The sequence below is a fragment of the Ambystoma mexicanum genome, chromosome 1p (genome assembly GCF_040938575.1).
Source record: "Ambystoma mexicanum isolate Mex_15411 chromosome 1p, UKY_AmexF1_1, whole genome shotgun sequence".
Taxonomy (NCBI): domain Eukaryota; kingdom Metazoa; phylum Chordata; class Amphibia; order Caudata; family Ambystomatidae; genus Ambystoma; species Ambystoma mexicanum.
In genome coordinates this window covers 139,847,425-139,872,974 of record NC_090921.1, presented here as the reverse complement: position 1 = coordinate 139,872,974, position 25,550 = coordinate 139,847,425, and the positions used below count along the sequence as shown (strand labels likewise).

At 51.0% G+C, this 25,550-nt stretch overlaps 1 protein-coding gene and 1 long non-coding RNA gene across 4 annotated transcripts in view; one reads left to right on the top strand and one right to left on the bottom strand.

Annotated features, from left to right (window-relative positions):
- Positions 1 to 25,550, top strand: part of LRCH4 (leucine rich repeats and calponin homology domain containing 4) — a 1,212,507-nt gene that overhangs the window by 238,936 nt on the left and 948,021 nt on the right. The gene's annotated exons all lie outside the window — the stretch shown is intronic.
- LOC138476037 (uncharacterized) lies at positions 8,897 to 12,161 on the bottom strand. The gene is made up of 2 exons (XR_011270625.1): positions 11,858 to 12,161; positions 8,897 to 9,267 (listed from the first exon to the last, which is right to left on the bottom strand). It is a non-coding gene; the product is annotated as an uncharacterized lncRNA (long non-coding RNA).

The following is a 25,550-nucleotide window of genomic DNA, read 5'->3' as shown; positions in this document are numbered from 1 at the left end:
AGGGGTTGAACCCTCTATTAAAACCAAATAGGCCCCAGTGATTGGTGTAGGCTAAGCCTACCTTAATGAACCAATCCTGGGTTCCCACCAACAATCTTCTGTTATGCGTGAGGTCATAGCCAGAGTGTTTTGCAACAGTAAAGGTAAATGGGTGAAAACATGTACTAAGTCCCACCCATCTTCCTGTCTATTTTGCATCAAAGAGTCTCTCTGGTTAATTGAGCTCTCTGTGGTTCCTGATTTAAGGCAGGTCTCCCTTGAAGTTTTAGCGAGAACAGGCTTTGTCTCCATCAAATCACATGCTCCTACCCCCTGAATGCGGTCCCACTTTGGGGCTTGCCTACTGTAAACACATGTACCAGGCATGCCACTTCACTGCCCTTGATACTGAGGGGTGGGAGCTGGCTTCAGGTTTACACAGTGCCTATAAAAGGTGTTGGGGTTTCCTGTCTTTTGTTAGCCCTGTGACCAGTCCTCTCGTGGGCCTGCTTAAATTAACTCCCATCAGTATGCGCCTCTGCCACTAGCAGGACCAACAAACGATAGGAGAGATCCATGGAGCCTTTAATGCAGCGGCGCAAGGCTGGAGGAAGGTTTTGCCCTCCACCTTTTGGGATGTCTTGATGTAATCCTGGGTGTCGCATTCCAACTTAATGTGACCGGGAGGACTGCGTCTGTAGGCTGTGTCCACCCAGAGTACACCGGTCTATATGTATGTCGAGCAAAGGAAAATGGGTGCAATTTGCCGCACACATTTTCCAGAGGTTGATCTATCTTTCAATTTCATATAAAATTTCAAAAAAGCCTAGGTGAGTGCACACCCACAGTGTGGATGGTCGAATTCCTCAATGTTCTTTGAATGCCCTCTGGAAGAAACTATTAGGACTGAAAGCATGCCAAAATAATTTCTAACTTAAGATTTCCTCGCTCTTGGGTGATCTCTGGCTGTCCTAGCTCAAAGTATAGTTTGTTTGCAATCTGTAATTGGTATCTCAGTGCTTAAATGCAGAGAACCAAATAATCCTATGGTTTCAAAGAATTTGAAGGTGCTAATGAAAATAGCAAATATTGGAGCTGCGACGACTATGCGAGTTATCGCCACAATCGAATTTATCTTGCTTGTTTGGCCGCATGCATGTCGAGATCAAATGGTACCCTTTACTTCTACCTCCTTGCCTCCATACTTGTGGGACATTCTGTCCTTCGGGATGGGTGCAGAGCCCCTTTTGAAGCATCAAAAAAAGTATAGTCCTTTGATTTTTATGTGGGGCCAGTGCATGTGACTTTAGCCCCACCTTCTTGAGCCCAACGCATCGCCCTTCAGTCCTTTTAGCTGTGCGGTCTTGCATCGGATTTTCTTCTTTCCCTACTTATCCTTTCAATTTGTCTTCACGCTCGGGTTCCACAGCCAGCTTCTTTTGTTCTGCCTATGCCGGAGCGTAAGCGCTTCACCTCGTGTACTTACTACGGGTGTAACTACACAGCAGCAGATTCTCACATTCTTTGCCTCTAGTGCCTGGGCCCAGACAATCGTTGGGAGGCGTGCTTCTACTGTGACTCCCTCTCGGTATGTGCACTCTAAAGAAGGCTGGAGAGGTGGGAGGTCTTCCACAGCTTTCCTCTGGTACACCTACATAGCTTCATCAAAGAAAGAAGTCCTCTGGTAAGTACTCTTCTTTTTACGGGCCTGGAGGAGCCGCACCGGCTCTAGCATTACCAGGGATCACCCTGCGGTGCCCCAAGCAGAGCCTAATCTGGATACCTGAGTTTAGAGCTTCCCCCCCCTCTCGGGGCTAAGCGTACGGGGGACCCACCCGATGTTCCCCAGCCAGGTGCTAAAAGGACCAGGGCCACCCGTGAAGTTCCCCAGCCAGCGGCTAAAGGTACCAGGGTTTCTCCCATGGTACCCATGAAGGGGGCTAAAAGAAGAACGAGCAAGGCATAGGTTCCCCAGTCCTGGGCTAAAGGGACCAGCGTTTCATCCAATGTTCCACTCATAAGGGCTAAACACAGTTCAGTTTAGCTGAAGGAGCAAAAATGTCAGACAAGTGTCCAGTCTTACCGGCTCTGCCGAGGATCACTAGAAGGGAGCTAAAGTTCATCTCCAGGCTCCCAAAATGCCAGTGAAGACGATGTCTTCTGGCCGACCTGTGAAGCATGTCACTTCGGAGGGTCTCAAAATGGCACCCCAGCCAGTGTTTACGGCGTCGGCCATTTTATCAGGGCCCTCAGGGGGCTTCAGATCTAGAGGCCAGGCCCAAGTCTTTTGCCATCTGTGCCTTTGGAGGTGCAGGGGGCAAAACCCTTTCAATCCTGCATTGGACTGGAATACGAGGATGCCTCTTCCGACAACAAGATCGCTTCCACTGATATCTGCTCCGCTGCACTATGTGGGTGCATGTGGAGGGGGTGGAGGGGGTCTGTTGTGGCTGCCAGTTTCAACGGCCTCATGGAGAAACTGTTCGCTGGATCACCCGATGCCTATTCTGTCTTCGGGAGAGGTGTTTTTCAGTCGCTTCCAAAGCCTTATGCACTCTTATCCCATAAAAGCTTACTTAACGACCTCTTTAGGGACATTTCCTCTAACCTAGGGAGATACCTCCTCCACTGTCTCCTCTGAAGCCAGTAGAAGTGCCTCCTACTCCGGTTTAGCAGCCGGCAGAGCCTAAAGATCCTGAGCTTGCATGCTCTTCAGCACCAGCTGATGATCCTGCCAAAGGGGAATGGGTTGGATGCCTATGAGGATAGCGAGAACCCGCCCTCTTCCATCAAAGCGTTTCATGATAGGGTGTTGAATTTGATGGCCTTTTTACACATCTCAACCTCTGATCCTCCAGCTTTGCAGGTGGAGTTTTATCTGGTGCCCTTACGCTGAAGTCACAGGAGCGTTCAGGCTTGTTCCTGCAAAAGTACATTTTGGCAGAAGCTCGCAAGGTGTGGGTAAAACACCATACGAGCCATCACATAAGCAATAGGATTGCCACACTTTACAAGCTTCATGCATTTGAGGAGATTCCTTTGGCTACATGCCCTCTTCCTCCTTCCACTGTAGTTGCTGCAGCGACTCTCCAGTCTAAATCTTCCTCTTCTTCCCTCACTGCATCACAAGTGCTGTCTAAGGAGGACAAAGTTCTAGAAGGGGTAGGAAAGAAAGTCTTTGCTAATGTGGCTCTTCAACTGTACCAGGCAAATACAGAGGCGGTCCTAGCAGCAGCTAATCTCAAGTTATGGAGAGAGTATGGCAATTCATTCCTTAGGACAAACCTGAGTGTTTCAAGACCGGCTTGTCCAACATTCTGGCCGAAGATGTGTTGGAGGCCACTGTGAATCATGTCGATACCTCTGTGCACAGCCTTATGATTGGTGTTATCTCCCTCCAAGCCTGGCTTCATGCAACCAAGTTTTAAAAAGATGTTCAGGAGAAGGTCCTGGACCTCACCTTTGAGGGCAAGGAGCCCTTCCACAGTCCCACTGATAAAGAGCTGGCAAAGACTAAAGCTAGTACCTTAACGGACAAATCTTTGTTGGTCCTCACGTAGCATCCAGATCGTCTTTTCCCCAGAAGTCTGATTTCCACTCAAGATCCTTCTCTGGGTTCAGGGGGTTTCAGGACCACAAGACTCATCAGCCAGACCGTTCTCCAAGCGGCCTTCAGCACAAGCAGCAAAGGCAGAGTGGTTGTTTTTTCTCTCACTCTTCAGTCTCAACTGCTGGGTCCAGTACCCCCTCCACTGATACATCTACCAAATGATGGATTGCAACAGTCCCATGTTACTTCGGTGTGTGCAGGGGGGCGTGACAGTGTCAGCGGGGGGGGGGGTGTATCTGCTTGCATCTGGAGACTTTGCGGACCATCACGAAAGACCAATGGATCTTGCCAGTCGCCCATTCAGGTTTCTGCCTTCCCCTTCCAGAGAAACCCCCATCCCCTCCTGCTGTAGACCAGACAGGTTCCCACTCTCCCTGTGCCGAAGTTAAGAAGCTTCTGGACTCGAGGGCGGTGGATTGAGTTGGGTTTTATTCCTGCATCTTTACAGTGCTGAAACAAATTTAGACTAGCATGCGCAGTGTCTTGGACCTGCCTGATTTTCAGTTTGTGCATTCCCCAAGAAAGAATCGAGATGATCACGCCTACACAAATCTGATCCTCCCTCCTGAAGGATGATTGGCTCTGTGTGGTAGATCTTCAAGATGCATATTTCTTTGATTTTCAGTAGGGGTTAAGCATTTTCAATAGCAAGTCCTTCCTTTCGCATTGAGCTCAGCGCTCCAAGTCTTTACGAAGATGATGGCTATAATGGCAGAGTTCCTCATGCTTCAAGGAGTTCATGTCTATCCGGATTTGGATGACTGGCTCCTTGAGTCATTGTCCCCATACAGCAGCAGCCCACTTGCAGTTGCTGCTCCAGCTGCTGTTCCGGCTGGGATTGTCGGTGAACTGGAGAAAATCATTGAGGGCTGTCTCACAGGACCTGATTTCTTGGCCTTTTGATGGAACACGGTCAATTCCAGGGTCTTTTTGGCCGGCGACCGGTTGAGGGATTTATTGCAGACATGCTTAGTTTTCCTCAATTCCACTCACAAAACTGTGTGGTTGTTTCAGAGGCTCCACGGCTGATGGCCTCATGTGTTTTAGCCCTCTTTCTGGTGATGTTGAATCGAAGACGCACTAAATTAACGCTCAGACAGAACTGGTCACAATCGGATGTTGCCTCTCGCTTAATTCCAGGGAATACCAACATGATGCCAGATCGCCACTGGTGGTCGGAATTCTGTCGGTGGGGACACCCTGTTTTAGGATCAGTCAACGCGGGTCACAACAACAATGGATTCCTCCCTACTCGGGTGGGGGGCAACATTGTACCATCTGGAGGTTTTCGACGTATGGGCTCCCCTGGACTGAGATTGCCATATCAATTACCTCAAGCTTTTGACCATTTTTCTGGCCTTGAAGGCTTTTCTGCCCTCCACCTCCAATAGTCATTTGGATTCGGACAGACAACTTTGGCAATGTTCTTTGTGAAGAAGCAGGTGGGACCAGGGCTCTGCTCCTAGTTGACTTAGCCATTCAGATTTGGTAATGGGCAGTGAGAACTGTCTATGGCTGCAGGCTGTACATGTCCCGGGTCAAGAAAATATAGCGTCGGACTCTCTCAGCTGCCGGTCCGTAGCGAACCACGAGGGGGAATTGAACAAGCAGGTTCTGTCCCACGTCTTTGCAGAGTGGGGGACTCCGATGGCAGACTTGTTTGCCACTCCCTCCAACAGGACGTTTCCGCTGGGACGGGATGCTGGCATTTGCCTCCCCTCCTCTTCTCTTGATCCATCGGGGGCTGTTGAAGCAGAGAATAGTGCACAACTGCACTTTACTTTTCATAGTTGCTTGGTGGCGAGCCAGGTTCTGGTTCTCAGAGCTGCAACATCTATCAGTATTTCCTCTGATCATCTTGCTGGCGATTGATCTTTTGTACCAAAATGAACGGGTATGGCATCCCTCCCCACGATCCTTCAGTTTGGTGATATGGTTCCTGAGATCGGGTCCTTACCACACTTCAATCTCTCGGAGGACAATATGCGCATCACCTAGCTTCTATGGGAGCTCAGTACAGGAGCAAATGGATCAATTTCTGTCACTCGTGCCTAGAAAAGCAGCTTGCTCCTCGTCAGGCGTCCATAGATTGTCTTTTTGTTTATTTCGGACCTTGTGGCTACAGGCATTCATAGCCACTCATGTCGAACATACTTGTCCACGATTGGTGCTTCCATCAAAATGGACGCTTGTTCATTCACGCTCACGAATCAGGTGATAAAAAGGTATTTTGCTGGTCTCCTTCACCTTTTTCTGCCTGTCAAGCCAGGCACAGACCTTTTGAAACTTTGGCAATGGTGGAGTTGAAACGCCTCACCTGGCTTTCCATAAGGACATGGTGGTGCTCTATACACACCCCTCCTTTCTTCCAAAAACTGTCGGAATGTGGAAGGGGCGGCAGGCCAAAATGGTGGAGGCCGTGTGGTAGACCTCAGTCGGGACCACAGTTTTGGACCAGGGAGTCAACATACCCAGAGGTTTCTAACCGCAGAGCCGGGGATCGAGCCAGTGTTGCTCTGCGTTGTCTTGCTTCCAAGCCGAGCTCGTTGCCCCTGAGCTATCCTCCTGAGACGCATGGGTTAAGGGACACCAAGGGAGTTGGAGAAGGGAAGCTACTAGAGATGGTGAGGGGGAAAGAGGGAGAGGAGGAAAGGGGGCGAGCAGAGGCACAGAGAGAGGGATACAGGGAGAGAGGGATACAGGGAGAGAGGGATACAGGGAGAGAGGGATACAGGGAGAGAGGGATACAGGGAGAGAGGGATACAGGGAGAGAGGGAGATGGGCGCAGAGACGGACACAGACACAGGGAGAGGGAGACGGGCACCGAGACACAGGGAGAGGGAGACGGGCACAGAGACACAGGGAGGGCGACGGGCACAGAGACACAGGGAGACAGGCACCGATCCTCAGAGAGGGAGATGGAAAAAGAGACACAGGGTGAGGCTGGGGGACCGAGATGCAGGGGGAGCAGATGCAGAGAGGCCAGGAGAACGAAGCTGGGGACGCAGAGGCAGAGAGGCCAGGAGACCCACTGGGGGAAGTATATGGCCAGACAGGGGGAAGTGTACCTGCTAGAAGGGCCTCTGCAGCCTCTGCCCCCAACCCGCACAGTCAGCACACCACACCGCCAGCAACCAAAAATGAGAACCCAGTCCTCTCTCCACAGGCTTATTTAAGGCCATTGCTCCCACCCAAGAACACGTGTTGCCAGGGACAACTCCAGGGTCAGCCCCTTACCCAGGAACACATTTTTTTGTATGCTTTCCAGGGGAGATGGGATGCAGGGTTTGGGCACACATTTTCAGGTAATTACAGGTCGGAGGAGAAGTGTATTTCAAATGGATTGTGTCCTCCCACGTATTCCTCATCTTGTGATATTCGTATCGCCACCTTCGCTGCTTTGGAATTTTTTTTCGGCAGAGGGCGCTGTGCACGAGGTCGTGGCGTCGATGTCCCTCGACGGGCTCCGTACCATGTCGATGTCACTGTTAGTATAAAAAGCTTATGCCGCGCCCGTTGGCTTCAGTTCCGTTTTGAGAACGACGCGCTTCGAAATTTTCTTCAAGAAAATGTTGTCTTCATCTACCCCTTCCACCCCTAAAACGGGGTTCAAAAAATGTATCGACTGCGGTTCGAAGATGTCGATAAACCCTATTCGGGCTCATCTTCATGCAGGACTTAACTTTCGGCTGTTGCCGCCTACTTATCCACGGACCAATGCTCTTTTTCACTATCAAATCCAGTGGTTAAAAGGCAGTTTCAAGGTCTAATGCGTCTTTACCCTCCTGTTCGCAGACCGCATCCGACGTGGGATCTGAATGTGGTCTTTACGGCATTGTGCCATAAGCCCTTCGAACCAATGGCTACGGTAGATCTTAAGTACCTTTCGTGGACCGTGTCCTTCTTGGTCGCTGTGACTAAGGCAAGACGTGTGAGTGTGCTCCAGGCTTTGTCGGTGGAGCATCCCTTCTTGGTCTTCCACAAGGATAAGGTTGTCCTGAGGACGAATCCTTCTTTCCTGCCAAATGTGGTCTCTGATTTTCATCTAAATCAGTCAATCTCCTTGCCCGTCTTCTTCCCAAACCCGGCTTCGGAAGCCGAAAGGGTTTTGCATTGCCTGGATGTTAGAAGAACTCTAAAGTTCTATCTGGACAGAACATCTGAATTTACTCAACTATTGGTGACCTTTGGTAATCCGCAGGGTAAACAGGCCTCCAAAGCGACTATCTCCAGATGGGTTGCTGCTTGTATTATGGAGTCTTACACTGCTCAGGGCCACCAGCCTCCTAAAGGGATTCACGCACGCCTGGTATGGGGCAAGGCAGCTTCTGTTGCCTTTCAAAAGTATGACCCCTGGGAGACCATCGCGAAAGCGGTTACATGGGCTTCTCCATCGGCATTTTGTAAACGCTACTGTTTGGATCTGAGCTCCAGAGCTGATGCTCCGTTTGGCCAGGCTGTGCTTAAAAACCTTTTTCAGTATGTGAGGAGTGCTTGGGAATCTCCCATAAGTATGGAGGAAAGGGGACGGACGTAGGAGTATAAGGTTACTCACCATAGTGACCACCTTACTCCTAGTCCATAGTCCCCTTCCTCCATACGCCTGCCCGCCGTCCCCTCTAATAAGGTTCCTCTGTTATTGCTTAAAGGCGATAGAAAAGGATTGATGGGCGATGTGCTGGGCGGAGCTAAGGAGGGCGGGGTTACGGGCGTGTGTGGTACCCCATGTGAAAAGAGGAAGGACACATTTTTGAAAAATGTGATGCTTTTTACAAAGTGCTCCGGTTCCGTCCCACAGGACGGAGGAAGGTCCCATAAGTATGGAGGAAAGGGGACTATGGACTAGGAGTAAGGTGGTTACTACGGTGAGTAACCTTATTATTCTGACCCGCCGGCAACTATATAAACCTAAACTATATAACCTAAACTAAATCCCATCCGCTCACCAAGTACATTACCATAATCCTCCTAAAACAAACGATAAAGGGCAAGGACCTGCACTGTGCTGTCTATTGCATCAAACTTCTAAATAACCTTAGACATCGTTTTCCCATTTTGATCCGCTATGCTGCAAGCGTGCGTTTACCCCAAACAATTTGAAACGCCCAAAGCAGTTGGCTCTTTCCTAATGGCTCGGATTCGTGGGCGTAGGATCCCATATTCTCCGCCTTACATGTCTCCCTCCTTAAATGCGGCCATAACGTCGACCGACGCTTACATAGCGGGGAGATCCCCATTGGACACCCCCACCTCCCTAGGTCAGAACAATAGCACATTGAAATGAATACACAGACAACTTTTCTAAAGTTCTTTGGAAAACACAAGGTCACAGTTTATTTGGAGCAAGACAACTTGGGACGGTCCCAGCCACATCACAAAAAACAGTCAGATACGGGTGAACCATGTCACCTCTTTAGCCACTGGCCAAACAGTCAGATACGGGTGAACCATGTCACCTCTTTAGCCACTGGCCAAACTGACAAAAACTGCTGGTTATTCCAGCTACACTGGTACTACCAGCAGGACACTCAGGGGCACTGACCAGGAGATTGTTGGCCTAAAGGCCTAAGTAAGGGAGTCAGTGCCCGTCGAGGGATCGGCTCGAGCCCGGCCAATCCCGAGCCGCTGCAGCTGCAGCGTGAAGTCCCTCATTGGCTAGGACCGCCCCGATACTCCGCCTGTAACAAGAGAAGAGAATTAGGAACAACTCATACAACACACTAAACTTATCTTATCACTAATTAACTCTGTTCACCTTATCACTCCTATTGATGATGCGAAAGCCTCACCCTGATCCTACTCTACTACCGGTCTGCACGTATTAACTCCCAGTAGGACACTGTCCCATATATGCCACTGGCACAAGCTGACAATGCTTCTGGTTACTACCAGGAGAACACTGATTACTACCAGTAGGACACTGTCCCATATATGTCACTGGCACAAGCTGACAGCGCTTTTGGTTACACTCCAAATCTTACCGACCTTCAACTTGTTTGCCCCAACACTTTAATATCAGGCGTGGGTGGGTGGGGATTAACACCAGGCGGGAGCTGCAGGGCAAAAGACTGATGGCCTGCCGCTCCCGCCCTTATAAGTGTCCTCGGGGAGATCTGACCGGAAGCCAGGTCCCCGGGGACACCTCATCCGCCTCGCTTAGGTGGGAGGAAGAGGAGAGGCATGCCCAGCAACCGGAAGGGGGTGGCCAGAGGGGACAGCCCGCTATGTAGGCTGTCCCTCTAGTGCCCCCTGCGGGGGCCGGTCAGCCTCTTAGCGGGGAGATCCTCATTGGACACCCCCACCTCCCTAGGTCAGAACAATAGCACATTGAAATGAATACACAGACAACTTTTCTAAAGTTCTTTGGAAAACACAAGGTCACAGTTTATTTGGAGCAAGACAACTTGGGACGGTCCCAGCCACATCACAAAAAACAGTCAGATACGGGTGAACCATGTCACCTCTTTAGCCACTGGCCAAACTGACAAAAACTGCTGGTTATTCCAGCTACACTGGTACTACCAGCAGGACACTCAGGGGCACTGACCAGGAGATTGTTGGCCTAAAGGCCTAAGTAAGGGAGTCAGTGCCCGTCGAGGGATCGGCTTGAGCCCGGCCAATGCCGAGCCGCTGCAGCTGCAGCGTGAAGTCCCTTATTGGCTAGGACCGCCCCGATACTCCGCCACGCTTTGATGGTGGCTCCCGCTGCCATCAATGCCCCCAAACCTTAGGACCTTACTTCTCCTTAAAACTTTCCTAAATATCCACATTGTTACCATACTCACCATTGGTTTACTGCAACCAGCCCTCCTTAGCTCACCCAGGCAGCTACTACCAGGAGAACACTGGTTACTACCAGTAGGACACTGTCCCATGTATGCCACTGGCACAAGCTGACAACACTTCTGGGTACTACCCGGGAACCCTGGTTACTAATAGTAGGACACTGTCCCATATATGCCACTGGCATAAGCTGACAATGCTTTTGGTTACACTCAAAATCTTACCGACCTTTGACTTGTTTGCCCCAAGACTTTACTTATCAGGCGTGGGTGGGTGGGGATTCACACCAGGTAACTCGTGCGCCACTATGCGCAACGTCACCTGTATTTGTGTGGGCAAACGTCCGCGACCTAACTTGGCCGGATTGTTGCCCCCCAAATGACTTAATAACCGCCTTGGTGCCCCCCTCCCCTGGAGTCACCAGTGAATAGCAGGCAGCAAGGAATGCCGCCTCATTCCAGGAGTGCCGGCCACACACACACTTTTTCACAAATGAGTGGCCGATCAACCACCCTGCGTCATCTGCGGGGGGAAAAACATACCACACCATAAGTTTTTTGATCCCCCAGGATCCAACCCGCCCAACTACCCAGCCCGGCCCTTGAGTGCTCTTGGTATCTAGTATTCTTCTGGGAATGCACTGTGTTGGGGGCGGACATACAGTCAATAACGGCCTGACTCCCACCTCCCCACCTTCATGATCGCCAGGGGAGACATGCCCCGCCGAAAGGCTGTGGTGGCTGTGCCTATCCTAAAACTATGTGTGGACCATCCTGCAGCCTGGATGCCCACGGCCCTCAAAGCCGTTGCCAGCACTTTCGGAATTGGAATACAGAAAGGGGGTGAGGGGTAGTGCCGGCGTGAATTGGCATGGGGCCAGAACTCGTGGCTCTTAATTGTATAAAGAGCTTAAAAAAGGTGAACCGGGCACATTCCGCAAGGGGGGGCCCATGTAAGACTATGTTATAACCTTTTCCTTGCTGGTCCGTTTTGCTTTTCCTTAATAATATACTGACACCTTCATCTGCGTCTTTGTGGAACAGCGTTACATCCCCAAAAGCAATGGCCCTCCCAGATGTGTCTTTCTTGGATGCAGAAACTAGCTCATTAATCCTAAAGGCCCCAAAAAAGGCCCATGCGAACGCCAACCTGAATAGAGCCGTTTCGTATTCGCCGAAGCATCTGCTAGGTAATATGGCCAACAACCTCTCCAATAACCCAAAGTCAATTGGTTTTGCGCACGTCCTCCGACCTTGGCTCCGAACGGGCCCAGCCTTTCAATGCCGAGCGCACCAAAAACCCCCTTTGTGGGATCACCCCTCCCCTCCAACTTGGAGTGGAAGGCAACCGCCGCCAGGTGCGGCGCCGCCCAACTCTTTGACAATCCTTCTGAGTGCGCCCAAACCACAAAAGTGCGTACCTGTTCCCCCGCGGTCTGTTTTTCGCACTGTAGGTAAGAAATCACGCTCTTGAGCTTACCATAACCTTGCTGGTATCTGCATCTTACTCCGGGCGTGAGTGAGCGCTCACTCAACTCTGCGAGTGCCCTGTCCACACCACCAACTGCCACCATTCCTTTTTGAACTGTGCTCCCTCCAGCTTGCCCTCCGGGTGGGCCTTCCGGAACTTGGACCACCAGGAGTTGCTGCATCTTCTCCAGGGTGGTCTCGTCCTTCGACAAATTACTCATAATCACAGCGTTTAGGCCTTCGACACTGTCCTCTGGTAACCTGCAGGTCCCCTTAACAGTGTCAATCCCAATGCCAAGGAATGTTAAAATCCTACATGGACCTTCTGTCTTCCCAGGCGCTAAGGGAACCCCCATCTCTCCCATCCATTGCTGAAAGGCAGACATTGCACTTGAACAGTCATCGGACCCATCCTTGCCAGTAAATGGAAAAATCGACCAGGTAATGGACCATTGCCCCCCCTCCCCCGCTGCTCTCTTCTGTGCGCCGCCCATTCAAGGAATGTGCTGACTGCTTCGAAAAAGGAACAAGACACTGAGCACCCCATGGGCATGCATTTATCCACAAAGAAACCAGGCGGGAGCTGCAGGGCAAAAGACTGATGGCCTGCCGCTCCCGCCCTTATAAGTGTCCTCGGGGAGATCTGACCGGAAGCCAGGTCCCCGGGGACACCTCTTTCGCCTCGCTTAGGTGGGAGGAAGAGGAGAGGCATGCCCAGCAACCGGAAGGAGGTGGCCAGAGGGGACAGCCCGCTATGTGGGCTGTCCCTCTAGCGCCCCCTGCGGGGGCTGGTCAGCCTCTTAAAACCAACAACCTGCTTGAGTGCGAACTCCCGTCAATGTGAAAGTACAGAGAGAAACTTGAAACAATGCAATACACCCTCCCGCGCTCACCATGGCTGCACGTATGTAAAGTGTCCTTCCCCAGTCCCCGTCGGAGAGCGACCGCTGCTACTATTGACGTGCAACCTAAACCGGCAATGAAACAACCCCACTAGCTGATCCAATTTGAAAATCCATTATTGCTACTCGAACTACGGAGCTCCCAACTCGCGTCAATGGCCTTAACCACGAAGTCACAAGGTTGCTACCAAACCTGTATAATGGGTGAAAGTTAAGGGAGCCACGGATAATGCGCTTCCCTTCTATAACAACCCCAAAACCTATCTTAATGAGTGCAGCTGGAAACAAAAACAACCCCGCGCAGCCGCGCAAGAAACTCAAAACTAATGACGAGAACATGTTTTTCATCCTGCAAATCGCACAGCCTGCGAAAGAGGCAAGTCTCAACGCACACATTCCACTCCCTCACCTTAACATCCGTTGCCTCTCTCTCTGAAAGTACAAGCCAGATGAAACGGTATCCAAACGCATAAATACCTCCCGGCAATTCATTCAGCGTCGACGAGACCAAAAACTAAGCTCCACATGAAAACCCGGTGACCTCACACTTTCTCCTTTTGCCCAAGAAGGCGCCGACCGCCGCGGACCGAAATGTATTAGGCTGGCCACTGCTTCTTCGGCACAATTGTCATGTGAAAAGCATAAATGTGTTGCAGTGACACCTCGTACCTAGGGTCATAAGCTCCTCGCGCGGCAGGCTGGAATGTCTTATGCTTCCAACCCTTTTCCTGAAACTATTGGCGCGAAAATCCTCCACTTGTCCCGTGTTCCCCGGTCTCCCTCTTCATCCCGCTTCTCGCGGCGGCCCTAGGGCACACGCACCGCTCAACTTGACCAGCAGCATCATTCGCACCTCTGCCATCCTCCGCTGCGTCTGCTGGCTAGAAAAGTCCTCCATCCTACCAAACTACTGCCATACCGTGGAGAGTGGGCGGTTCGCCATGCGATGTTTTCCCTACTCCCTCTATTGCTGCCTCATCTTCTGTTTGTTGCGCACTACGCCGGCTGCTCTCCTTCCCCGCTGCTCTGTTCTGCGTGTGCGCCGATCCTCCTGACGCCACCGCTCCCGTCCGTGGGACTTCACCAACACTGCAGGTCCACTCTGAAGATGCCAGTTTACTGGAAGGCAATTCGCTCCTTTTTGGAGGCACCGATGGCACACGCACCGCTTCAAAACCTTGGAGCTTCTTCCTGAAACAAAACTGATTCCTCCTACCTTGGACTGCAATGTAAAAAACAAAATGAAAACCAGGTCCTTCAGAGCGGCGGGCATCCCTTCTGCTCACGATGGATTCGTCAGCAGAAGTGATCTTTGGATACCGAGGCTTGAGCCTCATTACTCCATCTTCTCGGGTTGAGTATGTAGTCGTGGGTTTGTATTCTTCTTGGTCTGTGTGGTCTTGTCACAGTAGAGCTGGTTTCACAGGGTCTTCGCAGTGATGGCCCGCGGGTAGCGGTCGAATGGGTTTGCAGTGGTGGCAGTGAGTCTTCTGATCAGAGGGTTCGGGTTCTGATCCAGTCCTTTGCAGAAGTTCTTACTCAGCTTCGCACATCTCGATGTCCAGGTCTCTGTGAAGGTCTGCTATCCTTGTGAAGATTGGAGCTCCAGACGGTATCCGCAGGGCCTTGTTGTGGACTATCTGAAGACTCCTGCAGCAGGACGCCCGCTGGCTTATATGCAGCCTGACACGCCCCTTTCCATTGTTGCATTTCGCAATCTTTTCTTAGGTTTGGCGCACTTCACGCCCCTCAGGCTGCATCCAGCCCACCTTCCCCTTAACCAGGGGGGAGGGAGGAGGACCCCGCCCACGTTATTAGGGCGCACCTCGAATTTTTCACGTCGTCCCCTCCTTGCACGCTACTCCCACTTCCTTTCTATATTGGAGAGGCAACTGCGCCACCCAAGGAGAAACGATACGTGGACTATTGCTATTCGCAGTGTCTAAATTAAACCCCGTTAGGTTCGCTATCGTTGACAGGGGTCACATTTACTACATATTTGCCGGAACGGCGTTCCGTTCCCGGGGAACGCGCAAATCTTCTAGTAAAATAGTGTGCAGTTAATTTCCCCACCTTGACATCCTTTAGTGGTCCCACACTTCCTCAAACGTGCTTCAGATGAAAGGTGGATAACATGGCGAGCAGGCAACGTTTATCACAATGCCATCCGCCCTCTGTTGCTCCCATGTGCCCATTGCATAGTGCGGATTCTGCCATGCACGCGTCGCTGACCGGTGTGAGTGTCCGAGTTAGTCGTTAATGTTATTATCTTTGGACTGGGCGTATCTCCGCTGATCGTTGGACAAAGGAAGTGTCTCGACCTTGAGAAGTGTTGAGCACAAACGACCTCTGTCCACGTACTGCGAGCCCGACTTCAAACCATCTCCCCATCATGTGCTGGTCTTGTGACTTCGGTCTCCAGAGGGCACATTGATGAGCAGCAACGCGGGCGGGGCTACAGCCAGGGACTAAAAACCTGAACTCTTGGGAGCTGGGGTGAGCAAGATGTGAGTCACTACAGCTGACAAGTCCTAAATAACCAGAATTGGCAGAGCCAATACGCCTGGCTTTTTTTAGTTGGGGAATAGGAACTAGCCAGGTACTGCCATAATGCAGTCTAATACCTTTACACAAGCTGAAACTGTGAAGTTTGCAAGTGCTTGTTTTCAACAGGATTTCATTGCAATGAACAGATGCCAGTACACACACACTTCCTTATGAATTAAAAGACCGAAGGCAGTCTTGCTGACATTTTTAATACCCCAGATGCTCATTTACAGCTGCAATTAAGCCATTAACTCTTAGAAGATGGTTTAGAAATAATATTGGCACGCCCGTAATGCAGAGTTGAATGTTACTGCATGATAAAGCCAACTCTGAGAACCCAGCAAGGTGTATTTTGAGTGGAGAGGCACAGTTAGCGGTTGGGGTGTGAATGGCCATGGGAATTACCATGGCAGTAGGTAGTCAATATGTCGCCAAAATAACAAGCGCCCATAAGCTGCATGTCCCTTTTCACACAGTCTCTGTATGCCAATGCAGTATGTGTGCCTTGTAGGTGGCGCAATTGCCAACACATTTTCTTAAAAAGGCTGGTTTGGGGATGGTAGAACTAACTGGAATTTGGAATGTGCAACAGTATTGCAAGGGACCAGAGTGTCGTGGTGGGGAGACAGGTCCCCAGTCCAAATAATGGACTTCACTTTCGAGCCCCCGCCATTGTGGGGATGCAGCAGTCCAATTTTCCTCACTCCGTGACCTGCCGACTGCCCTACTCGGTGGAGGAAACTCGCATTCCTTGTTACTGTTGCTGAGCAGTCGGAATCCGTGACCATGGTTCCTTTCTTGTTCACGACCTCCATCGGATTGGGCTAATGGGGTGGATCCAGCTTTTCTTTTGGGTGTCTGGTTCCTACCAGTACCCGGTCACTGACTTCCAGGTGGTGATACTGTAGGCCTCTGCTGGCACTTTCTCGCTCGTTGCCTTTCCTCCTTAAACGCGGCTGGAATGTTCTGGTAGTAACCCCCTTGGGCATTGTTGGAATAAGGCTTCGGCTGGGGAAACTCGGGTCGACCAGTGGGGTGCAATGCAGTATTCAGACAAGAACTGGTATAATGCGCGTTTCTCACACTTCCCTTGCAGGTGGGCAATGCGTAACACTTTGTTGAGGGTTCTCATCATTCTCTCCGCTTCTCCATTTGCTCGTGGTCATACTGGTGTTATTTTCCGATGACGAATCTGCAGCCACGTGAGCTATTCTGAAAACCCTCTGCTCTGGAACAGCAGGCCGTTTGTACATATTTCTTCTAGGAGTGCATGAGTGGCGAAGATCCTTTCCAGGACTGGGATAACGCCCTCCAGTGAGGTACAGTCCTCAAATTCTACCTCAGGGTACGTTGACCATTTCTCAATTAGCATGATGAAATGGGTATCTCGGCAAGTGGACCCGAAGTTCACGTGTACTGTACCCCAGGGGACGCTGCTTTAGTCCATGGATTCTATAGGCAGATCTATTTGGTGGGGTAATGCCGCCAGACTACAGACACAATTGTGTATGAACTCTTCTACCTTATCTTCTAGGCTGGGGAACGACACTATTGTCCGGAGTCGGGCTGTTGTTTTCTTCGTCACCCCATGATGTCCTTTGTGGGTGAGCTCCAGTGTGCGTGTTATTATATTCCTGGGCGATAAATGAGTTTGATGTTCGATCCAACCATTATGGGGATCGGTGGCTTGTGATCGATGATTACAGTGACTGATTTTCTGTACAAGGAAGGGTGACGGTGTCTGCAGCCCCACAGCACAGCTAGTGTCTCGCGCTCATTTGGAAAGTATTGCTGCTCTTTCTGTGGAAGTTCCCTGCTGTCAAAGGCAACAGGGCGGGCATGCCCTTCTATGTCCGTTTGCGACAGTACCACCCATAGACCAAATGGACTTGCATCCACTATGATTTCAGCGTGACCGTTGGGGACGAAAAAAGCCAGTGTGTCCTCTGCTATCAGGGCACTCCTGATCTCATCGCATTCTGCTCCAACACAGTCCTCTTTCTTGGTGAGGTTATGGAGGGGATTCGAGAGCAAAGCCAAGTTCCGGATGAACCTCCCACAGTAGGTGACCATACCCAGAAAACTGCACGCTTCCGAGGCATTTGAAGGTGGTACAGCCGTTTCAATGTTTTTTATTTTTGCTGGATCTTGGGAGATGGCGTTTTCTTGGAAGACAAATCTGAAAAATCAGATCTTTTTCTGTAAGAATGCACACTTATCTTTATGCAACGTGAGTCCAAGTTATGAATTCGCTCTAGCACTTTACACAGTCTTTCTAAATGTTCTTGTTCAGTATTGGAGTATACCATAATGTCATTGCTTATGTTGAAGGCTCCCTTTAGACCAGCCAGGGCGCTTCAGATCATGTTCTGAAATACTTCAGCTGCAGAGGATATGCCGAAGTTAAGGCGCTTGTATTGGTAGAGACCCTTGTGTGTGGTGATGTAACGGGAGGCCGGGTCTAGTACTAGCTGGTGGTATCCTGACCTTAGATCCAACTTTGAGAAGAACTTAGCTCCTTGTAGGTCTGCTAGGATGTCGTCGAGTGCTAGGGTGATGTATCTCCCTCTTTATGGCTCTGTTGGAAAGTCACATATCAAAACAGATGCGAATGGCATCGGGCTGTCTCGACTTGTTGGCAACTACAGTGGGCGAGACCCATGTGGTTGGGCTTCCTACCTCTTTGATTTCCAGATTGACCAGGTCATCTAGTTCCTTCTCAACTTTTGCACGGAGATGGAACGGTACTTGCCTGTGCTTGAGCGCCATGGGCTGAATTGTAGGGTCAAAATGCAGGCAGATGGTTCTGATGCTCCTCTCTGTTCTTTCACGTCCTCGCCGCATTGGAGGAGGTTTGCAGTGCGATTCCCCCCTCAGAGCCCTGGTCCACCACAAAGGCTACTGGAACAGCTGTGAGCTCCACCATGAGGCTGCTGAGCAGCTCTGAACTGCACGCAAGGTAAGCCCATTGGGGCTTGACATAATATCATGAAGCGCTATTGAAGAAACGAAGCGCAAAAAGCACCCTCTTTTTTTAAAATATTTTTTTTGGTGCTGATCATTTAGTGTGTGCACATTGGTGGGGCTGTATGTTAGGCCTTCCACCGCTCCAAGATGGCGGCTCTCATTCTAGCACTGGAGTGCCTGGGTCCCCAACTTGGTGATGTTATTTGCTTGGTTGCAGCATCTAATTAGCTGGCGTGAGCTGGCAGGCGGATGCCGGCCCAACTTCCAAAGGCCGCTGTCTATGCCTGACTGGGCTTGGCTCGGCCCCCAATTCTATTTCAGGCTAGGAATGCACCATGCTGCTGGCCACTTTAACCACTCGCCCTTGGACTATGGCCTCCTTTCTTATGCAATAACGTGAGTGCTGACTGATTGCTCCATTTGCCTGCCTCACCTATCCTTGACTCTGTGCCTGTGCCACTCCTGTCTTTCTCACTAAACTATCACACCTGGCACTTCTCCACTTGTACTTCATGGTCAAAAGTTATTTCGTTGTCGTCTCTTCCTGAGCTCTCACTTCCTTTTTTAATCCACTCTGTACTGCAGTGTTGTAATAGTTGTGTGTTAAAATAATCAAACCTAGTTGTGCTCACATCTTGCATTGCTTTGCGACTGTTGCTCTTAACATCCACTTGGCCGCCTGTGAGTTAGGGTCAAAACTGTGCATTAGTGCACTCCCTTCCCCCACCGCTGCCTCACCTTTTTATCTCTCTGCCTCTTGCATCTTTCCTCTTGCTCCGAGATGGCACTCTCCATCTCTCCAATCTACTCCAACTGGACGGAAAAAGCATAAAAAAGAAAAAAAGACATCCTTTGTGCAAACCTTGGCCTCCCAATTGCAGACACCAATGTCAGTCCATCCTCCAGGGAAATCTTCACTGTCATCCTTTTCTCTGTCCCATCTCTAGACCTCTGGACTTCTCTTCTCATCTCTACTCTTTCCCCTTTCTCTTGCTCTCCCATTAATGGCGGCACCAAGTGGGAAGTCCTCCTGGTGGGCTTCTTCTCATCTTGATGCTGCATTAATGTCTACCTCACTGGCACCATAGTGGTTGAAGGCCCTCAGGCCAACCTCCTTCTCTTTGACCGGATCCTACTGTCTCTCATCAACTTCCTTTCTTCTCCTGCCTCTCCCCCTGCTCTGCCGCCTCTGACACAAGTACCACGCCCCTGTATTCGACCTCAAAAACATTCAAAGGCAGCGATCATCTCCATCTGGCATCCCACAAAGCATGCTCAGCCAACAAACACTCTGCTGACATCTGCCTTCTTCTTGAAGGCATTGATCTTGATATACTCACACTCACTGAGACTTGGTTCAATGCCAGCTCAGTCATTGCCTTTGACTCTCTCTAACCCAACGGCTTTAAGATCACCTCCAACCCTCGACCTCACCGGGCTGGAGGTGGGGTTGCCTTAGTCTTCCCTGAGTGGATTCCTTCTTCCATCCTTCCCACTCAGCTATATTCATCCTTTGAGTGCCTAGTATGCACATTGGTCCTATCTCCCTCCTCCACCCTGACCATTGCTAGCATTACCGACCTCCAGGCACTTTCTCTCCGAGTGGGCTGATTTCTGTTCCTCCTTATACTCCTATGTTCCGTCCCCTTTCCTCCATACTTTTGGGACATTCCGTCCAGTGGGACGGGACCGGAGCACTTTTGTAAAAAAGCATAAAATTGAAAAATGTGTCCTTCTCTTTTTACACGGGGTACCGCCCGTGGCCGTAGCCCCACTCTCCTTAGCTCTGCCCTGCGCATTGCCCTTCAGTCATTTTCTCCGCGCGGTCGGGACTGGACGCACTTGCATCACCGGGAAGACATCTTTTTCTTGTTTCCTGTTGTCCTTCTCTCCTGCTCTGGTTCTGCGGTCGCGTAGTCTTTAGTCTATGCCTGATCATTTGGGATTTGTCTCTTGTTCCTCTTCGGAACATCGCTTCGCTAGGGCAGATCCCCATTCTTTTTGTTTGGAGTATCTGGGACCTGATCACCGTTGGGACTCGTGTTTCTACTGCGACTCCCTTTCGGTCCGGCACTTCAGCGTTGCCTTTGTCTGTGAGAAAGGAATTCTACCCTTTCTCACCTTCCAACAGAGACTCCATGTTACCCGGGCTCTGGTTCTCTCTAGGCTTGTCTATTGCATTAACCTCCTCCGGAATCTACCTTCGTCTACTCTGCGACCCCGTCCAGCTAATCCAGAATAGGGCAGCTAGACGAGACCACATCTCTCCTGCCCTACAAAGTGTTCACTGGCTCCCGGTCGCAGCACGGATTAAATTCAAATCCCTCTGCATCATCCACAAGGCTGTCTGGGGCCGGGGGCCAGTCTTTCAGCAATATTGCCCCTCCAGACACCATTGTGTGTAAAGCGGTTTGCTAAACAGAGGGCAGGTGGTCGATCTCTTTCCTCAGCTGGCTCCCTTCTTTGGAACAGCCCACCCCTCTTCGTCTTGAGCAGGACCTCCTTAAATTCCGGAAAAGCCTCAAGACCTTCCTCTTTACCTCTTCCTTCTCTCCCTCTCTCCCCTGCTAATCACACAGTAGCTTGATTGGTGTGCAGGGCCCTTATGCATCCTTTGGGCCCTGACCACCCACATTTTACCATTCCAGCTGCTGTCTGTCCTCTGCACTTGCCTCGGCTCACCCTCAACCACTGCAGTTTGCACTTAACTTTCTTCATAGCACTTCACCTGCTGCTCTCACTGAGCACCACAGCACCTATCCATACCTCTCCAAGGCATACATTAGTTTTAAAAAATTGATTAGCAGAGTTTGCTAATTAAATTTTTTTTGATTAGCAAACAGACCCATTTGATTAGCAATTTTGCTCTAATATTGTTAATGTCACTAGATGTTTGTACTGAATACATGAAATGAGCAACAATACAGCAGTTTTGTGAACCACTGGAATAAGACATTAGTGAGAGGAGTCAAACCTTGCAAATTCTTTAAACTTCAACCTGACCTGCAGGTCAGGTAACCTAGTTTACCTATTAAAACTAAGAGAAATGCACTCAACCCATAGTAACGGAGGACAACACATTTAAAATGCTATTTCCGTAAAATGGTGCATGCCACTACAAAACCACTGCTGCCATCCAGAGCCCAGCCATGGACAGTGAAACATGTATTTCACATATAGTGCAAACAAAGTAGGCCACCCAGGCCTACCAGAACCCCATACACAAACATGCTCACGAACCCCCGAGTCAAGAGAGCCAGAGCAGGTGGGGCCAGCTTCCCATACCTAGCTGCACTATACTGGAATGCCCTACCACCACCCCTGCAAGCAGTAGTCTCTCACCTAGCATTCCGAAAATCTATGAAAACCATGCTCTTCAACTAAATCTAGCCTGCACCCCACCTTCACTGGAACGCTTCAAGGTGCCCTAAACATAAAATCGATTTGAATGATTGGATAACAAATACTGTGTAACAAATTCTCAGTGTACAACAATTTCAACATATAGCAGTCATCTGACATGTAACCTATGTATGTAACCCTGTAACCCTATGTATGTAACCTTGCGCAACTAAGTCTGCCACAAGTAACAGTGCCATAATGCCTTTGGCCGTATGTGCGCTATACAAATGTAAAAAAATAAAATAAATTAAGTAAATGTTAAATGAAAGTTTCAAATATCTCTTGTAAATGCTACTCGCCCTTCTTCATAAAATCTACTCGACTATGCGAGTGGGCGAAAAGACTTTGCAAGCCATAGATGAGGGTCTGTAAAATGTAAAAGGTTAGCTGCATGAATGGACACAAATAGATATGATAAAAAAAGCTCTGAAAACAGTTTGGCCAGTTGTCTCCTGCAGGTGGTAATATATAATACAATCATAATGCAAAGCGAGCTCTGGAGCCTAACTACAGTGTTTGGTATTGCAGTAGATCTGTAGATGTACAGACTGGATGGAACTATTGATCACTACTTTGTGTAAGCATTTAGTTCGCTTTATAGCCCGCAGAGAACTGGGCAAACAAGGTGGAATATTGTAGTTTATGGTCATCTCACTTTCAGGGTACCTGGTATAAAGCAACATGGTGATAATATAGAATGTCAAGAAGTAGGAGTTCGCTCATGGGTTCAGCACTAGTTGCAAGATTTATGCGAACTGTAGGTTACAGAACTAGGCATGCCATCAAAAGCATTTGATCATGCGATCATGTGCATTTTCAAAAGTGTTCACTCGTCAGTATGATGCATCTTTGCCCAACAAAATGAAATATAGTTAACACCATTAAATGTAGATATACTAACCTGAACTTTATTGTAAAGCATTGCAATTATGCATTATCTAACGACTTACATTTTAGGAATGAAATTGGATGACCGTCTTTTAAAAAATATATAAAATTGACAGATACTGGTCTTTGCCAGACAGAATATAGAAAGCTTAATAAAAGTATCATCCCAATTACTTCTGGATTGCAATTATTTGAAAAGGACATTTTTGTCTAATACGCCCACACATGCCTTTGGCACTTAAGAGTGGAGGAGATGATTACTTCGGCACTTTCTCTCCTTTAGCACTTGAAGTGAACAGAGAAAAGATGAATGAAGGGTGAGCTGTGCTTTCATTGAAGAGGGCAACTTAAATAGCTAACTTTGCTACATAAGTGTCCATTTGATTAGCAAACCTACAGAATTGCACAGCAAATTGCTACGCAACACCACTTATTTTATGCTTGCTCTCTCCCCTCTGCAATTGCACTTTCTGAACTGGTATGTTGTGGCTTTTAGGATGTTAAGTTGGTGAATCCTGGCAGGAGTCTAAGGGGCCGATTCATGGAACAAACGTGCGCCGAAAATCTTCGCGCAAGCATGCGCAAGAGGAAAAAAACAGGCGCACGCGCACGCGTGCGATTCATGGAAGTCCCTGCGCGTGTTCACCGCGGGATGTGCGCCAAACCCGTGCATGGCGCACAAGTCACTGCAACATCGCGAAAGGCGTGCGCGACGCGCACAGTGAAAGCGCACAACCTCAGCGCACACACCAGAAAGTGGGCGGGACATGGGGCGTAACGCACGGAATGGGGAACACGCGAAAATAAGGGCGTAACTGGGGATGTACTGCAGGGAAGCAGACGGAACGCCCACACGCACTCGAACCACACGTATTCATGGAATCGAATAGGGCAAAGCCACGCACAGCCAAAGACACGCACAAGCTGAAACACGGCCGCCACACGAAGGCAGGCGGTAGAGTCCCAGCGCATCAAAAAAGTGGCGCGCGGGAAGTTAAATACGCGATTGAGCGGGTACGTGGATTTCAGGGGTGCGCGAGAAATTCTACACGCGATTGGCCTGGGTACGTGTATTACAGGGGTGCGCGAGAAAATCTACACGCGATTGGCCTGGGTACGTGGATTTCAGGGGTGCGCGAGAAAATCTACACGCGATTGGCCTGGGTACGTGGATTTCAGGGGTGCGCGAGAAATGCTACACGCGATTGGCCTGGGTACGTGTATTACAGGGGTGCGTGAGAAAATCTACACGCGATTGGCCTGGGTACGTGGATTTCAGGGGTGCGCGAGAAATGCTACACGCGATTGGCCTGGGTACGTGTATTACAGGGGTGCGCGAGAAAATCTACACGCGATTGGCCTGGGTACGTGTATTACAGGGGTGCGTGAGAAATGCTACACGCGATTGGCCTGGGTACGTGGATTTCAGGGGTGCGCGAGAAAATCTACACGCGATTGGCCTGGGTACATGTATTACAGGGGTGCGCGAGAAAATCTACACGCGATTGGCCTGGGTACGTGGATTTCAGGGGTGCGCGAGAAATGCTACACGCGATTGGCCTGGGTACGTGGATTTCAGGGGTGCGCGAGAAAATCTACACGCGATTGGCCTGGGTACGTGTATTACAGGGGTGCGCGAGAAATCCTACACGCGATTGGGCCTGTGCGAGTGGGGCAGTGTATTACGTGGGTGTGCGGGAAGTTGAAGAGGTGAATTGCCAGTGTGGGTCCTCCCAGGTCTCCCCTCTACGACCTCTGCAGGCAGCCCACACCACAGGGGACTACCCTGCACCCCTGGTCATGTCCCGCAGGCAGCCCATCCACCATGGGCATGCCCCCCAGCCAAGCCACATGTCCCCTTGCACCCCCACCCCCCAGCACCGTGGGGCACCTGCCAGCAGGCCCCCAACCATGTCCCACTCATGTCCCCTTGCACCCCCACCCCCCAGTCACCAGGGGCAGCCTCCACCAGGCCCCCACCCATGTCTCCCACCACCCCCACCCCTCCAGTCACCAGGGGCAGCCTCCACCAGGCCCCCACCCATGTCTCCCACCACCCCCACCCCTCCAGTCACCAGGGGCAGCCTCCACCAGGCCCCCACCCATGTCTCCCACCACCCCCACCCCTCCAGTCACCAGGGGCAGCCTCCACCAGGCCCCCAACCATGTCTCCCACCACCCCCACCCCCCAGCAGGCCCCCACTCATGTCCCCTTGCACCCCCACCCCCCAGCACTGTGGGGCACCTGCCAGCAGGCCCGCAACCATGTCCCACTCATGTCCCCTTGCACCCCCACCCCCCAGCAGGCCCCCACTCATGTCCCCCTTCACCCCCACCCCCCAGCACTGTGGGGCACCTGCCAACAGGCCCCCAACCATGTCCCACTCATGTCCCCTTGCACCCCCACCCCCCAGCAGGCCCCCACTCATGTCCCCCTGCACCCCCACCCCCCAGCACTGTGGGGCACCTGCCAGCAGGCCCCCAACCATGTCTCCCACCACCCCACCCCTCCAGTCACCAGGGGCAGCCTCCACAAGGCCCCCACCCATGTCTCCCAACACCCCCACCCCCCAGGACCCAGGGGCAGCCTCCACAAGGCCCCCACCCATGTCTCCCACCACCCCCATCCCTCCAGTCACCAGGGGCAGCCTCCACAAGGCCCCCACCCATGTCTCACACCACCCCCACCCCTCCAGTCACCAGGGGCAGCCTCCACAAGGCCCCTACCCATGTCTCCCAGCACCCCCACCCCCCAGCCACCAGGGGCAGCCTCCACAAGGCCCCCACCCATGTCTCCCAGCACCCCCACCCCCCAGCCACCAGGGGCAGCCTCCACAAGGCCCCCACCCATGTCTCCCACCACCCCCACCCCCCAGCACTGTGGGGCACCTGCCAGCAGGCCCCCAACCATGTCCCACTCATGTCCCCTTGCACCCCCACCCCCCAGCAGGCCCCCACTCATGTCCCCCTGCACCCCCACCCCCCAGCACTGTGGGGCACCTG